At 45.5% G+C, this 17,306-nt stretch overlaps 1 protein-coding gene across 1 annotated transcript in view; it reads right to left on the minus strand.

Annotated features, from left to right (window-relative positions):
• LOC138481110 (aryl-hydrocarbon-interacting protein-like 1) overlaps nt 1-17,306 on the minus strand; it is a 199,335-nt gene that overhangs the window by 91,325 nt on the left and 90,704 nt on the right. The gene's annotated exons all lie outside the window — the stretch shown is intronic.

Below are 17,306 nucleotides of genomic sequence, written 5' to 3' on the forward strand. Positions count from 1 at the left end.
TCAAAGACGTTTTAGCCCAAGTAGTGAATCCCCCACAAGACTGTTCGGATTATATAGACTTGGTCGTTCAAATAGATCACAGGCTGCAGAACAGGAAGGCCGATCGTTCCAAGTTTGATGCTCGAGTATTTTCCAAACCGCCAACTCCTTCCAAAGGAGTAGACTCCGGGGAACCCATGCAAATAGGGGGTCTGAAAGGTCCTCTAACACAAAGGGAGCGGGAAAGGAGGAAACAGTTGCAATTATGCCTATATTGCGGAAACTCAGGGCACTTTCTTCGAGACTGTCCGGTGAAACCTGCCAAGAAGGCAGTAGGAGCTGCAGTTACCAAAGTTACAAACTCTGAGCAGGGAAACGACCTCGCCCGACAAGAATAGAGGTCCTCTTGCCGAGCGTGAAAACCAGTTCCGTGACCTCGCATTTCGTGATACCTATGGTCCTCATTAGCCCTGATAATCCGGATCGATTACATGCAATTGAAGCTTACATCGACAGCGGTGCCATCGGCAATTATGTGGATCATGAAATGGTTTTGAGGATGAATCTAACTCTTTCTCCCAAGGCTGTAAAGGACGTCATTACTACGGTGGATGGTACGGAGATAGCCTCCGGGCCAGTAACGCATACCACTCAAGAGGTGACGCTAGTAAGTCAAGATGGACACCATGAGAAGATCGTGTTCGATGTGATCAAGGCCCCTCAGTTTCAGATTATTCTAGGAATACCTTGGTTAGAGAAACACAATCCTCTGATCGATTGGCGAGCAAGAACGGTCCAGTTTCCAGAATGTGTCTCTACTTGTCACCCTCCACCTGGTGTTGCACTGGCCGCAATTTCTTCAGAGACTCCCCAGTTACCTCCCGAATACCTAGAATACCAAGATGTTTTCCGGAAGGATCAGGCTAACTCTCTACCTCCTCATAGGTCTTATGACTGCCAGATAGACCTGATACCTGGATCTACTCCTCCTTGTAGTAGAATGTATGCCCTCACCGAGCCTGAGAACCTTCACCTTCGACAATACCTGGATCAATACCTGGCAAATGGGTTTATTCGTCCTTCCAAGTCCCCTGCTTCTTCAGCTTTGTTCTTCGTTCCAAAAAAGGAAGGAGACCTTAGAACTTGTATCGATTATCGCTCCCTGAACCAGATCACTGTTAAGAATAGATATCCGTTACCTTTGATCCCTGAACTCCTGGACCAAGTCAGAAAAGCATGCATATATACAAAGCTGGATCTTAGAGGAGCTTACCACTTGGTACGAGTAAAAGAGGGCGATGAATGGAAGACGGCCTTCCGCACCAAGTATGGGCTATTTGAATATCAGGTCATGCCCTTCGGACTTTGCAATGCCCCGGCCGCCTTTCAATATTTTATGAACGATGTCCTCAGAGAGCTCATAGATGTATGTGTTGTTGTTTACATTGACGACATCCTCGTTTATTCTTCATCGGAATCTGAACATCGGAAACACGTGAAAATGGTCCTCGAAAGATTGCGTCAACACAAACTTTTTGCTAAGTTGGAAAAATGTGTTTTCAACGTGACTGAAGTTGAATTCTTGGGATTCATATTATCACCTGGCGGAGTGCGTATGGATTCAAAGAAGGTCGATGCAGTTCTCAAATGGCCATCACCATCCTCCGTAAAAGGTGTGCAAAGCATGTTAGGCTTCGCTAACTTTTACCGAAGGTTTATTCCCGAATTCTCTCGAATAGTCCAGCCCATCACTGCCTTGTTAAAGAAAAACAAACGTTTTGAATGGTCTACCGAGGCGGAACAAGCTTTCCAGGATTTGAAGACTAAATTTATCTCTGCACCAATCTTAAAACACCCTCGCCCCGAACTCCCCTACATCGTGGAAACTGATGCTTCAAGCCTTGCCATGGGGGCAGTTCTATCACAAAAGGACCCGGTAACCAATCAGTTGCATCCCGTGGCATTTTGGTCCCGCAAATTCTCGCCTCCTGAAATCAATTACACGATTACTGACAAGGAACTTCTGGCTATCAAGTCTGCCTTTAAGGCTTGGCGGCATTATCTGCTGGGGGCCCGACACATCGTTACTGTGATTACGGATCACCGAAACCTGCAATATTTGAAGACCGCAAAAGCCCAATCCTCTAGACAACTCCGTTGGGCATTATTCTTTGCCGAGTTTGACTTCATAATTACCTATCGACCTGGTACAAAGAATGGTAAAGCCGATGCCCTTTCTCGGATGGGAGTGGAAGAACACTTGGTCAACCCTAAACCTGTACCAATCATTCCCGAACAAAGAATTCTGGGTGTAATCGCCACAGAATCCATAGAGGAAGTTAAGGATAAAGCCAGGCAACTTGTAACTCCAGCAGACATACAGAATTGGCATCTGCAGGGAAAGGACTTTGCAGTAAAGGACAACTTATTGTATTTCCAAGAACGATTATACCTACCCAGCACAGATTTACAGAAAAAAGTAATCTCTTGTTATCACGACTCTTTAATGGAAGGTCATCCCGGTATAGCCAAGACCTCAGAAACGATCAAGCGCTACTTCTGGTGGCCGTCTTGGAAAAAAGATATCAGAGACTTTATAATGTCCTGTGGAGTATGCGCCCAAAACAAGAGTCAAAAGGAAAGACCTGCAGGCCTCTTACGCCCTATTGACATCCCACCTCGCCCTTGGCATACGCTTTCTATGGACTTCATCACCGATCTACCTCCATGCTCCGGATACAATACGATTCTAGTAATCGTGGACTTATTCTCCAAGATGGCGCATTTCATTCCGCTCAAAGGCTTGCCAACAGCAGCAACTCTGGCCCGAGAATTTCTCGAAAACATCGTCCGACTGCACGGTTTTCCTTCAGTTCTAATTTCGGATCGAGGTAGTCAATTTATTTCTCATTTTTGGCGAAGTTGCTGTCGGTCGGCTCAAATTGATGTGAGACTATCGACCAGTCACCACCCTCAGACCGACGGACAAACCGAGAGGACCAATCAAACTCTGGAACAGTATTTACGCTGCATGCTGCAACAAACTGAAAAAACTTGGAAAGATATCCTTTGGATAGCCGAGTATGCCTACAATAACTCTGTCCATTCGGGAACTGGGAAAACCCCGTTTTTTCTTTTGTACGGCAGTCACCCTCGAACCTCGGAGTTGGATCCCCTCCAAGATCTTGAAACACCAGCAGTAGACTACCTGCAATCTAAAATCACCCAAGCCTTTAAGGAAGCTGTTTCTCACCTTCAAAGGGCTAAAGAACAATACAAGAAAGGAGCAGATCAACATCGGAAGGAAGCCCCTCACTATCAAGTAGGGGATCAAGTCTGGTTATCCACCAAATATCTATCTCTAAAAGGGCCACGCACATTCAACCCAAGATACCTTGGTCCCTATTCCATCACTACCATAGTAAACCCAGTAGCGGTCAAGTTGGACTTGCCCCCGCACATGAAGATACATCCGGTCTTCCACGTCTCTCTATTAAAACCCGTGCAACCTCAAACCCGACTAACCAAATCTCCAAAACCTATCCTAGTGGATGGAGAACTCGAGTTTGAAGTCAAAAGCATTCTGGACTCCAAGATCTCCAAATCTAAACTATTCTACCTAATTGACTGGAAAGGCTACGGCCCCCAAGAGAGATCCTGGGAACCTGCTGAATATGTCCACGCTCCTCGCCTAATTAAAAGATTTCACCGAACATTTCCTGACAAGCCAAAACCCCCGGAGAAGCCCGGTTTGGGAGGGGCCTTGAGGGGGGGTACTGTCATGATCTCTGCTTCCAAAAGGTCAGGGTTTTCCCAACTCCCTTGGAAGCAGATCCATAACCCAGGTTCCGAGTGCCAACCAGTCCCAATTGGGACCTTTTGGACCCAGTCCTGGCGCCAGTGGCACCAGGCTCATAAATATGCCCAGTCCCAGCGCTGGAAGCGCCGGGCTCATAATGCTTGGGTGGACTTACCTTCAGCAGACCATGCTGCTTACTTGCCTGCCAGTTGAGCCTCTGATCCTCTTCTGTTTGGAACTACTTTTCCTGTTGGGTGGGGCTGGAGCCACTCCCTAGATTCAGAACACTGGAACTCTTCTGGAAGGCAGGAACTCTTTTCTTACCAGGAACTCTTTTCTTACTTAGGCGTGGCTGTGGAAGGAGACACCTAAGCACTACAGGAGGCTATTTAAACAACACCCGGTGGATGAATCTTGCTTTGCGTTATTCTGCAACCTCTGCAGCAGAACGCTCATCGTGTCTTCTGCATCCGGTCCTGGGCCTAAGGAAAAAGGCTTACCATCCTGAATCCAGTCTTCAGCAACACCTATAAAGACAAGAAAGAACAGGTTAGCATTCCGGCATCTGAAAGGCAAAGGCTTACCATCCTGAATCCAGTCTTCAGCAACACCTATAAAGACAAGAAAGAACAGGTTAGCATTCCGGCATCTGAAAGGCAAAGGCTTACCTACTCTTCGCACGCTCCGGAGGCCTTCGGCGCTGCATCCCGCATCTGAAAGACAAAACAAGGTGCGTTTAAAGACATTGGGGAACTTTAATACTCACGTGCCATTACTCCTTTCCACATCTAATCCAGTGGGTATTCCGGCACCCTGCAGCCGCTCCGAACTCGTACCTGCAAAATAAAAAGACAGTTAGAGCGCATAGTGAAGCAGGCAACAAGCGCTTACTTACGTGCTTCCAGGCGCTTCTATTCATCACACGGGCTCCATCTTCAACTCACTTCAGCCCGTCATCCGCCATCGCCGGAACCCTGCAAAACAAGAGACATCATTACTAAAGACTTTAAAGACATTTGAATGACTCGAAACTTACCGTTCGTGCAGTAAACGACGGACAGCAGTCCTCTGAAGTCAAGAGGCCTGCGCTACCTATCCAGTGAAGAAACTGGTTACAGCACCCTGCCCCGAGGCAGATGGAGAGCTCGGCATTCACTTACCTAAGGTGAGAGCGTTAACCTTTGGGGTCTACAGGAGAGGAGAAGAGGAAAGAGATAGGGACACCCCAATAACCCCAGTTCATTAACCCCATATTTTCTATCTGCAGACTTCTTACTCTACACGTCAGGCATACAGTGCACAGAGGTCCAGCCCAAAGAGCCAACCGGGTGCTACACATCACCTTTGAAGATACGGTAGTCGCCCAGTCAAGACCGGCGCCTCTGCGAGAATCAGGTGAGCGTTACAGTTGATTTAACTGCAACCAACATTGCTCCTAAGTTTTTTTACAAGGAATAGGTGACCCCCCAAATGGGTGTCCTTTTTGTGCTGCATGAGACAGCACATCATAACCATCAACAATTAATGGACCCAGTATCCAAGACTCCTGCAAAAAAAAATCACATCATAGTTTCCCCACATCTCATGGGGTTTGTCATTTAGAAAACTGTTAAACCCCTTGAGTTCCAATTGAACTCAGGTTATGATTTTTGTGTCTGCAGTAGACTGGGTGCACGGTAGGGTCGAGGCAAGCCACGACCAGTCAGTTTCCCACGCAAGACTGCATGGATTACCATACACTTGACGATTTCCCCCATATCTACTTGGCATCTTTCATTTTCCAACGCTCACTCGGGGTTCTTACTTTGGACACTATATGAGTCCAGGAAAGTAGATTTAGACTTCATGCTACTTGAAGTTAAACTTGATAAGTCATAGCCCCATTGCAAAAAGTCCTCTTGAACCGACACCTTGTTTAGTGCATTTTTATTCATAAACTTCACGGCCCTCCTCAAAAATAGCCTCTAGCTTAAGGCAAAATAAGTTATTATTGTCTCTTATGTCAAAGTTCAATCTGGAAACAGAATTGGGCTCATCAGGTTTTGCCGCGTTCAGAACTCCGGGGGCTAGCTGGTTACAAGTTAAAATCATAATTTTTAGAGGAGGCGATATGTAGTGTTTGTGACATGTTGGCAACTGGTAGTTGGTCAATGGTTCATGTCCAAGCTCTGAGGTACTTCTGTAGTTACACCCTGTCTTTCAGGCACTACAAATTCATTATATGACGTGACACAGTGAGGAACCTTCGGAATACTGGCCTTAGCGTGACCCTCTTGTTGAAAGAAGACTCTGATTTCACCTTTCTTTTGAATTACTGCAGAGACTAAGGATGAGGTGTTATTAAAGGAGACTTTATTTGGACTTTCCACATGGTTTCTAGATTGTACCTCAATTATATCTTATATTTTGACTTCGCCCCTTATATTATCATACAGGCACAGTTGCAATTGTAGGACAAAGTTTGAAGCGGCAATCGAACTAGCTCCTAGGGTTGAGTGGTCTGATAACTCCGGATAGCTTGAGGTAATACCTGATCCTCTAAAATAACTCTCCTGTTCGCACCCAAATTGGGATTTGGCTGCCACAGCGTTCTTTGTTGGTGTTGTAGACATACTAGGTGGGAAGCTCATCAGTTTCTGTGAGTTTAGAATCAGCAAAGGTGTCAACTGGGATAGACACTCTCCCTGAAGGAATAAATAAGCTCAGCAAAGCACTTAGGTTTTTTAACAAACTCTGCGATGTGACTATTTCCTTTTCAAAACTCAGACAAGCTTCTATTAGAGAGGTATTGTGCATGGATTGCTGTGTGGTTCTAATTAATTGTCTGCCTGTGGTGTTAGAATGCATCATCGTGCCACCTTGAAATAGGGAAGGACCCTCGATAAAACCTTCACTTTCTGGGCAGTCACCTGCTGTCACAAGGTTATATGATTTCAGAGGGAAAACACTGATTTTGGATTGAGAAGTACGCCCCATTTTTCCTTTTAAGCGTTACCCGAGTCTAAAGTTGTCGCCTGTTTGCTGCGTAGATTGTACATTTTTTTGTGACCTTTCATCTCTCTTGAAGAGGGAGAAGATAGCTAGCTATACTAGGGTCACTATAAAGCTCTCCTAGCTCTCTTTGCAGCAGTATCATATTCCCCAAATCTGTAAATACATGAAAGAGATGGTGAGCATCAAAGTCTTTTGAAGGAGTCGGTTACCATTCAACTACTTTAACTGTTGTAACTGTACTACTGATTAAACAAGAGATAGATAGCTTTGGATAACACAACAGTTATAAGCATTAAACATCAACTGCTATTTACAACACATTTAATATTTTAATAAAGACATAAAAGGATTTTTACAAGTTCGTTGTAAATCACTTGATAAAAAACTCTAAAACAGTGACAATATCGTACCCTAATGGGTAGGATCAACATCAATGTTAATCTGATCAATAGTAATGCAGAGTATCTAACGTTTAGTTCTCTAGTATTGTCCTTGTCTCGACATTTCTCGTATTACTATGGTAAAAAAATTTAACCATTGTGTAGTCTCGACATGTTTCTGTTCGATGTCAATTAATACAGAACTTTCATCAGGACTATAGTCACTATGATTAAAAAAAACCACAATCTAAACTTTGAATTTGTTGAGCCGAAGAATCTTCTGGCTGGATGTGGAAAGTGTACACGACAAATCTGACGTGTTTTCAAATGGTTGTAACTGTTGGTAAAACACAATAGAAAAAGGAGAAGCTATTAGTGCTATTATCTCAATTTAGAGAAAAATCTCATGAGAAGGCAAAGGATATAAATTACCTTGTCCCCTCTGTGGAGTTAATGCAGAAGCTGGCTTTATTAAGGCATATTTAAGGCTTCTGTAGGTGAAGAGACCCTTAATAAGGGATAAACACCCTGCAAAAAAAGGCTGTATAAAAAGGAACAGAGTGAAGGAGTCACCCAGAAGGCATTAAGAATAGTTTTGCATTAGTTAGAAACTGTCCCCCACAGTATTTACCTGTGGGTTTAGGGTGATAGTGGCTAAATGGTCCTTGCAATGAGGTCAATTGGGGAGGCTCATTCTGCAGCCATCAGAATAATTTTCGTTCGGCAGAAATGAGCTGTTAGAAAAAACAGATGGAATTCCTCATTAGGGTCTTAAGAGGTTAAGCTGTTACGAATGATTAAGTTAACTGGTAAGCTAACCGCCTGTGGGCTTGCAATCTTACCGTGGCTCGTTATAATAAGTCGCCGTATTCTTTAATGAAGACTGAAGTAGAACTACGTTGACTGCAATAGGCTTCCGTGTAGTAAAGCGTCTTTTAAATACCTGCCGGAATAGAAATGGGGATGTTTATGTAAACAGAATCCATTTCATTAGTAATTTATCCGCGTTTGTCGCGAATACTTAATCTTATTCTAGTTCTACTCAACGGGGGAACAAGAGTAACCCCGGTCTATAGAGTAAAGAAAAAGGCTTAACCTGTAGTTGGTATCCCAATTGGGCGAGTCCTTTGCGGGTCCTCGCTGTCGCCGGTTGTTTTCACCCTCTTTTCCTCAAGGATAGGCGGCCGCTATCTTGAGTGAGGATTTATATAAGGACTATGGTCCCTTGTTTGTGTCGATACCGCGTAAGTATGAGTTACAAATCTATAGCTGATCCAATGGCGCAAACTGAATACTCACAGTGCCTTCTAACTTAAAACCAAGCATCCCATACTTTTACTCGGATAGCCAAGACATTGACTCGCCAGGAATGCAAAACGATCCCCAAACTCAAAACAGAATGCGCTGGTCGGAAAAGCTAATTGTAGAGCTCCTTAATGAGAGGAGATTATAATTGATCCTCAATATGATCCATCAAATGATAGAATGATGAGTGCAGGTTACCGGGAATGACTATCGAAGTAGCATAATAGAATCATTACATTTTGCTAAATTACCTGCTCAATGATTTTGAAATGGGGGAAAAGAAGAGAAATAAGTTAATAGAATAGTGATTCTTAGGGTGAGCAGTAGGTTTATTTAAGATTGGTATGACCATAGGCATCTTGTAGCAAGCGGGGAAGATGCCAGTGGATTGGGAGAGATTGAAGAGCGAGGAGATGGGAGGGCAAGTAACAGGTGCTATTGTTTGAGGTGCAAAGAGGTCAATGGCAGCGTAGAAAGAGCAGCCTGAGCGGACGAGGGGCATTAGCTGAGAAGGGCAGGTGGGAATGAAGTGTGATAAAGAGGAGAGAGTGTAGGACAGGGGAGAAGGATGGAAGGGTTAGGGATAGCAGTGTATCCTGTATTTTCGTGATCTTTGAGAAATAAGAGGCATGGTCATTGACAGAGAGGGAAGAGGACATGAAGCAAACCTACAAGGGTAAGTATGCAATCAAGGTTCATGGATAGCTTCCAAGAATGTAACATTTTAGAGTCTCCACATAATTCAGCGCCGGGCACCTGCATGCATGCACTTTGGCGTGCACAGGTCCACCGCCGATTTGCACGGCAGAGTACCAATGTGCAGGGCAAAAGGCAGCATGCATGCTTGCATGCCCCCTTTAGACCTTCACATTTGCAATCTGCTGTGCAAATTTGTATATGCTGCCTACCATGCTTGCATGCTCGGCACTGTTTACAACTAAATTCTGCTTGCCAGGCATGCATGGGATGCAGCATTTACAATGGATCCCTACAGAGTTCGCCTGCTTTATGCTGGTGTATAAAGCCAGAGGGATACATAGGGATCCCCAGCATTTGTGCCTGCTGTATAGCAGAGAAGAAGGAAGGCAGAGGAAAGACGAGTTCCATTCTGCCCCTCCTCTCCACCATACAAATGGACAAAATTGGGGCATGACATTAATGGAAGGTGTAAAAGCCTTAAGAAAGGCTTCACACATTCCATTAACATTATACCCCTGATGAAAATGAGCTCTGCAGTGTTTAGTGTGAGAAACCAAAGGGTGTCTCACCAACCAGTCCCTTGGGATCTGTCATCGAGGTGGCCGGGGCACGGCCATCGCTATTGGATAAGCGCCCTGTGGCCTATGGGTTAGTGGCCCTATAGAAAAATACATACACATAGATAGACCCAGGGGTGGACCAGAGTGGGATGATCACCTGGATGAGGGGTCCCTGGGGAGTGGGAGTGGGGCACCCGGAGGAGAGACGCAGGAGTATCCCCAAGAGCCTCGACTACCAGAGACAAGAGGCTCTTGGGGCTTGTAGTGCCAGTTGGAAATGTTTGCCCCTTGAACTCTATTGGATTTCCCTTTTCCTCAGAGATATGCGTGTAAAACAGAAAATACTCTGTTTAAATGTTCAAAGTATTAAAGTGATGTGAGATGCAGTAATAAAGAAAGTATAGGATAATGCTCGCCTCCTGTCTTGACATAGAATCCCAAAGGGGCAACTCCCTGCTACTGCAGAAAGTCACAGCGGTACCTCCTTCATGCGCGGTGTGAGGACTTGAAAGGAGGCTAGCTGCTCTGGGCCAAAAGCCTTGACTTGACGGAAGGTCTTGATAAATTCGATCAACCGCTGCCAGTGAGTGAAATGGGTGACTGCCTTCCTTACATTCGCTGTTGGATGGCAAGTGAGCTCCAAGGTTGTGATTGGTTGATTGATTTTAATTCTTGTAAAGCGCACGGCCCCCCGAAGGCATCATGGCGCTGAAGAGAGGGGAGGTAATCATAGTAGGAGACACACAGAGCCATCAACAGCTATAATCAGAATAAGTGGGTTTTAAGAACTTTTCTGAAGGCCAGATGATTGGAATTTATTTTATTCTCATGGGCAGTTTATTCCACAACTGGGCTTCAGCGATGGAAAAAGCGCGTCCCCTGATCCGGGCACGGCAGAAGGAAGGAATACATAGCAAATCAGCAGTCGCTTATTGCAGAGTGCGCTTTGGAACATAGCGTATAAATTTTACACGCAAATACTCAGCCCCCTGATCATGTGGGCCCAGTGCAAAGTGCATAGCGCCTTGAATTCAATGCACTGGGCAACCGGGAGCCAATGTAACTGGCACAGCACAGGGGAAATATGGGCCCCATAAGGAGAGCCAGTGGCTACACATGCTGCGAAGTTCTGCCGACGTTGAAGCCGGCAAATCAGGCCCAGAGAGTTACAGTAATCTACCTGGCTTAGCACCATCGCGGCTACAACCGGTGGGCGCAAGGCCGATGGTATTAAAAAATTAAGCACCTTTTTTAGGATTTTAAGATGGAAAAACCTGGTCTGGCATACCGCAGATACCTGGGCGTCCATAGACAATGTGGCAGTCATAAACACCCCATAGTTTTTAACCTTTGTCGTGGGAACTGGGAGAGAACCCAGGGAGGCGGGGCAAAAAGAAGCAATCCAAAGTGAGGGATCTGGTGGGGAACCCACCACCAAGACCTCTGTTTTGCCCCCATTCAACTTTAGCCAGTTGAGGCCCATTCACCCCTCCCCCCCATGGCCGTCAGGCACCGATGTAGACCCGACGACACCTCAGCCTGGTCATGAACTAAACGGATCAGAATCTGGGTGTCGTCGGCATAAGAATAGCACCTGATGCCGAGGGAGAGGATGCGACACTACAAGGCCCAGATGTAAATGTTGAAGAGGATGGGGGACAGAGCGGAACCCTGAGGGACACCACAACTAAGATGACAGGAGGAAGAGGAAAAAGGAGATAACAAAAGGGGTTGAGATCTGTCAGCCAGGAAAGATTAAAACCAGGCTAGTACCTGACCAGATATACCAACCTGGGCCAGGCTGGTGAGCAGGGTAGAATGGTCCACTGTGTCAAAAGCCGCTGAAAGATCTAATAATATCAGGGCTCCGACTCCCCCCGCATCCACCAGCCTGGCCAAGTCATCTTGGACAGAAACAGGACACTCTAAGTGCCGCTGCCAGGCAGAAAGCCGGACTGAGCTGGGTCAAGGCGATCAGAAGACTCAAGAAAAGAAGACAGAAGAGGAGACACCAGTGATTCCAAGAGCTTCATAAGAGCAGGAAGAAGAGAAGTGGGAAGGAAATTAGATGGAGAAGAGGGGTCTAATGAAGGTTTTTTTTAAATGGGAACTACCGTAGCAGCCTTAAACTTAGGTGGGATATAGCCCGATTGACAGGAGGCATTAACGGCTTCCGTATTTAACCCCAACAGATCGGGCGAGATTTCCTTCAAAACTCTCAGTTGCACCACATCAGAAGGAGCACTAGATTTAATTCGCTCGATAGCATTCAACACTGACTTGTCAGAAAAAAGAGGAAAAGAAGACCAACCTGACTGAGCAGTGTCCATAGCCAGATCAGAATGAACATTACCAAAAATAGGTACAGAGCTGGCTAATATATCAGCGCAAATAATCTCAATCTTCCTGATGAAAAACTCAGAAAGAGAATCATATAACATTTGAGTTGGTTCAACACAGGGTGTGCAATTTTTCAACGAGGAGAGAGATTTAACCACTGAAAATAGTGTCTTAGGTTGACATATTGCAGTTTCAATTTTTTTTCGCTGAAATTGCAGTTGCATAGGCCACAGAACAGACTTCATACTGGATTTTTTGAACCGGGTCATAGTTTAGGCACCACTTCCGTTCCGCCTGCCTGAGTTTCAGGCGGGCTAGCTTCAGATGCTCTGAAAACCAGGGCTCCGAGGGAAGCCTACGGGTTGAGTGAACCGAAGTGGAGCTAATTCATCAGCTGCTGCGTGAAGCGCAACAGGGATGGAACTATAGCTGCCTCACATTTTGCTTTAACAAGAGATGTAAGGTCTGCTAAGTTCACCGAGTGCTAGGCACGTTGCCAGACTTTAGTCTGCCTGATCTTTGACTGTCCATGTACCCGTAGAAGCGAACAGGTCACCAAATGGTGATCTGTCCATAATACGGGCTCTGCAGACACACATTTAAGTAGACCTTTATTGGCCAGTACTAGATCAAGAGTGTTGCCCATTTTGTGGGTGGGCCCCATAACATGTTGATAGAGTTCAAGATCGGACAAGCCAGTCAAATAATATATCAGAAGCAGAAACCCTAGGCAGATTAAATTTCAGATTCAGGTCGCCTAATACAATCAAATGTGTATATTTAACAAGAAGCTCTGTTATCAGATATGTTAAGGCTTCAAGTAGAATAGTGCTAGTCCCTGGGGGTGATATATTATGAAAAAATTACCAGAATGAAGTAGGCGAAATCCCACACCTCACCAGCAGAGTCTCCACAGACAGGGAGTGAGGGCAGCAAACCTGAGTCAGCGCCAATTCTGTTTTAAAAATGGCAGCTAACCCACCCCCATGTTGAGGGGCAGGCCGATCCAGACAAACAACTTTATAGCTATCAGGAATAGCCCGAGCAAGGGCCGGGCCGAGCTTTTCTGAAGCCAAGTTTCAGTAAGAAACAACAAAGCCGGGCGGCGATCGGATAACATAAAATTTATTTCTGCTGCATGCGCCGGTAGGGATCGAGTGTTCAACAGTAGCATAGAGCGTCTCATTTACAACATCCACCAGAGGCATTTGTTGCTCGCATTATGGTATAGATTTAACAACATCATCAGACCAACCATAAGCACTAGATTTCACAATCACCCAATTCACATTAGCTTTAACAGCGTTCAATAAAATCTAATTTAAAACATAGCTCTCAACTCACCCACTTTTGGCGGGTGTCACCCGCCAAAGCATCTACACACCGGCCCACCCGCCAGATCATCTGTTTCACCCGCCTTGGCAAAGGTGGGAGCTACGATTCATATTTTTGCCGGGACCCGATTTCGAGATCCCGAAATCGGGTCCCGGCGCGACTCTTCCTGCGCGAATGGAGGCGTGAAAAGCAAGTGTCATGCTTTTCACGCCCCCATTTCCTCCCCCTTTCCCTCCCTGGCGCTCTCCTCCAATGAGAGGATTGTGCCTGGGAGCATTCCTCCCCACCACCCTCCCGTAAAAGGTCAGCGACATAGAAGTAGGACTGCCGTTTCATGTTTTTACGGCAGTCCTACTTTTATGTTTATGGCCTTTCTGGGTTTTCACCCGCCTTGGTATCAAAAAAGGTTGAGAGGTATGTTAAAATAGAGATAAAACAGTATAGTAGATCGGCTTTATAATGACTGCTCCTACAGTGCAGCCTCACCTCTCACTGGCGCGGGCAAGCAATACGGCACTTAAATGCCAAAGTAACGTGGGAGGAAAGGCAAAGCCCGCCCCTCGCAACAAAGAAAGAGGACTGCCCGTGAGTGCGCTGTCCCAAAAGATCAGAACCACACGTTCGCCAGAAAGCAGCAATAGATTTCACAATCACCCAAATCACATTAGCTTTAACAGCGTTCAATAAAATCTAATTTAAAACGCGGATAAACAGTATAGTAGAGCGGTTTTATAATGACTGCTCCTCGTTGTGGTGGGAGGATCTATGGCTGGTGTGGAAGGGGGCGAAGGAATGAGCAGAACCGTGCAGGTTAAATGGTGTTGCCAGTGTGGTATTCAACTCAGTGAATGTGAGTTTGATGGAGTGTGCAAGCGTAGTGGAGAGCATTTGGAGGGAGCTGACATGTTTGAGCTAATGGGGCCATTTAGTCAGGTTTACATTATTATTATTTTTTTTACTTTATCATATACTCGACATATGCAAGGCATGCATGATAATGACATGGCATACTAGGTGCAGGCTTAAATCATCACATAGTTGTACATCTCTGCATCCTCACCACCCCCGCATATTAGTCCATTAATCCCAGCCCTGTGAATTCTGTTGATTATTATCATCACTCTGTTCTAACTGCGATAAATATACCCGCAATGATGACCAAATGTCCTCTGGCCTTCAAGTCGGAGTTACCGTGGCTGCATAAGTCTCCTCTTTCTCATTGGTGTAGACCAGGTCTCTCAGTCATGCGATGCAAGTTGGGACTGGTTTCGATTTCTAGTAGCATAGGATACACTTTTTGGCCACCATACAGGCAATGTTAAAAAATCTACAGGTGACTATCTACAATTTACAGATATCCCCTAATAGGTATTTAATTGGCGACATTGTAGGAGGAACATCCGCAATATCACTTAACATCCCTGTCACACTTTGCCAGAATCAGCAATTTGCGGCGCAGTATTAATTGAATTTGCCAGCGCTATCCCACATTTCACACAGGCATCACTAACCCCTGGGTAAGTTTAACAAGTTTAGCCAGAGTATACTGTTGTTTTAGCACCCTAAATTGCATGAACCATTATCCAGTATTCATAGACACCTCTCTGGTTAAGAGGCAGCATCTCTGCCACTGCATATCCAAGAACTTAATTCCTAGGTCTCGCTCCCATTTCAAGCGCGCCCCATTTTTGGAGGTTTGACTAGTCTGGAAGAGATTATAGAGCTTAGAAAGCATACGTCTGGTGTTCCCTCCAGACACTATTGCTTCAATACTTTCATGGGTCTCCGGTTCCTGCGGAAATTATGGCCATAGGCAGCAAACCGCAGACCTCATACGCTAGGTAGTATTGTAATAGTTTTATGGGATTTTGTTCCAACTTGTTTGCACATTCCTCAAATGTCACAAACCATCCTTCAGTCAGGTTTAAATTTGCGTTTGGTGACGGTAAAGCGTGAAGTAGGTGGTGGGGACAGAGATGGTGAACAGGGTCAACGAGTGCTCGGAGTGGGAAACAACAAAGCAGAGAGAATGAAATGAAGATGAGGCCAAGGTCGTTACAGTGAGTGTTAACAGGGAGGGTGTGAGGTTAGTTGTCAAAAAGAGTGGCGTTCAGTAGTGGTTGATGTGACATCGACACATGTGTCAGGTTGAGATTACCCATGATAATGGCAGGGACCTCCGCTGGGAGGGTTTCTAGTAATAAGTCGAGGTCAGAGAAAAAGATGGAGAGTGCCAGGTAGATGTAGAAGAGGAGAAGAGTGCAGGGTGGGAACAAGAAGTTGAGTAGAGAGGTATTCATAGGAGGAAGGAAAGGATTCAGATGTGGAGGAGAAGCTGATGTTATGTCTTCACTGATCATTATACCTACATGACCATGTTTTTAACATTCAGGGGGAAAGTACCAATGCATGAAGGAAAGCTAGAGTGTTAGTGTTGTGAGTGTAGGGAGCCATGTTTCAGTGACAGCCATCACTGATAGCTTGGAGTGATACAGTCACAGAGGTTGGTTAGGAAGGAGTTTTTAGCATAAAGGGATTGTGCATTTGGTGGCCCAGGGTATGGTCAGTAGGAGAGCAGGTGGGTGGTGAGAGAGAGGGGTGGTAATGACAGTAGCGAGGTGAATGGAGTAGAAGAGGCTATGGTGGGGGTGGGGGTGAGGGCGAGGACCAGGGTGCTCAGTAGTTGAATGGAGAACAGATAGTGGGAGAGGGAGCCCCAAGTGAGGGGCAAAGGTGAAACTGTGGTATAATTTGAGAGGGTAAGCAGAGGCCCCAGGTGAGAGAATAAAGCTCAATGGAAAGAACTAGTAAGAATCAGGGTGCTGTGGCGATAGGCTAAGTTGTGTGGAGGGTGGTGAATCGGATGGAGCCCTGCAGGTGGTGCTTACTCTGTCAGGCTAGGGACAGGGTTTAGTAGTCAGAACAGGATTTCTAAGCCGCTTGTTTTTTAGAAGTCCAAAGGGGGAAGACTCCTGTCCTATACGCTATAATCTAAGGATGCCTGGCACGGAGGACATGTGGGATGGTAAAAGAAAGGAAAAGGGATGTGACATGGGTATTGTGAGCAACCAGTGGCCAGAGAGGTGTAAAGATGCCTGATTCCCTTTCAGAACACTCTGAGGATCTGGTGGTGGTGCGGGGGCTCATCTCTCCGCTTGGTGCGAGTGTTGTTAAATTAACGTGCTTCAGTAGCAATTGTTGGCTGGGGCACGGACACCACATGAGGATCACAAGCAATCAGGAGTCACAATGGAGTGCAGGCGAGTGGGCATGGTTGCCTAATGACAGCTGCCTGACAGCTAGGGGAACAAGGGGAGCTCAATCTTGATATGGAGAACCCAATGATGCCTCCACTGTCAAACTGGCTGCCAGCAAATTTGCAACATGTTGTGGGTGATGTAGTAAGTGATAGTAGACTTCCTGCTCCATCTTCATGGGTTATAGATGATAGTGTGGAGTGACTAATAAGGATTCAGCAGTATTTGAGGTCTCTATGGCCCAAGTATTCTCTGGATCCCTAATGAGATAAAAGTCAATTACTTTTTCCAGGTAAGCCACATTAGGTAAAACGCACTTAAATCACTGCCCATTTGTGTTAAGCCACTGGAGAAGCTTTAAACCCATTTGCATTTTATTAAAATGACAATTGTAGGAACACAAACTGGTCTTGTGGACATTTAACACGTCCTGCAATTTCGGAATAAAAATGAAATTATTGTAGGAAATATTTCAAAACACCGATTTTAGAAAGAGGCTACATATTTTGACAAGTACATTTATATCTCCTATACTGTCTGTTGGCTCTTCTTACTAAAGGATACATAAGCAAACACCATGCCTGGACATGTTTCATATATGTGGGGATCCCACCCTTTTTAGGTTTTGGCCATAGTCTGAGCCAAAATATAATGCTAT

The sequence above is a fragment of the Ambystoma mexicanum genome, chromosome 5p, assembly GCF_040938575.1.
Source record: "Ambystoma mexicanum isolate Mex_15411 chromosome 5p, UKY_AmexF1_1, whole genome shotgun sequence".
NCBI lineage: Eukaryota > Metazoa > Chordata > Amphibia > Caudata > Ambystomatidae > Ambystoma > Ambystoma mexicanum.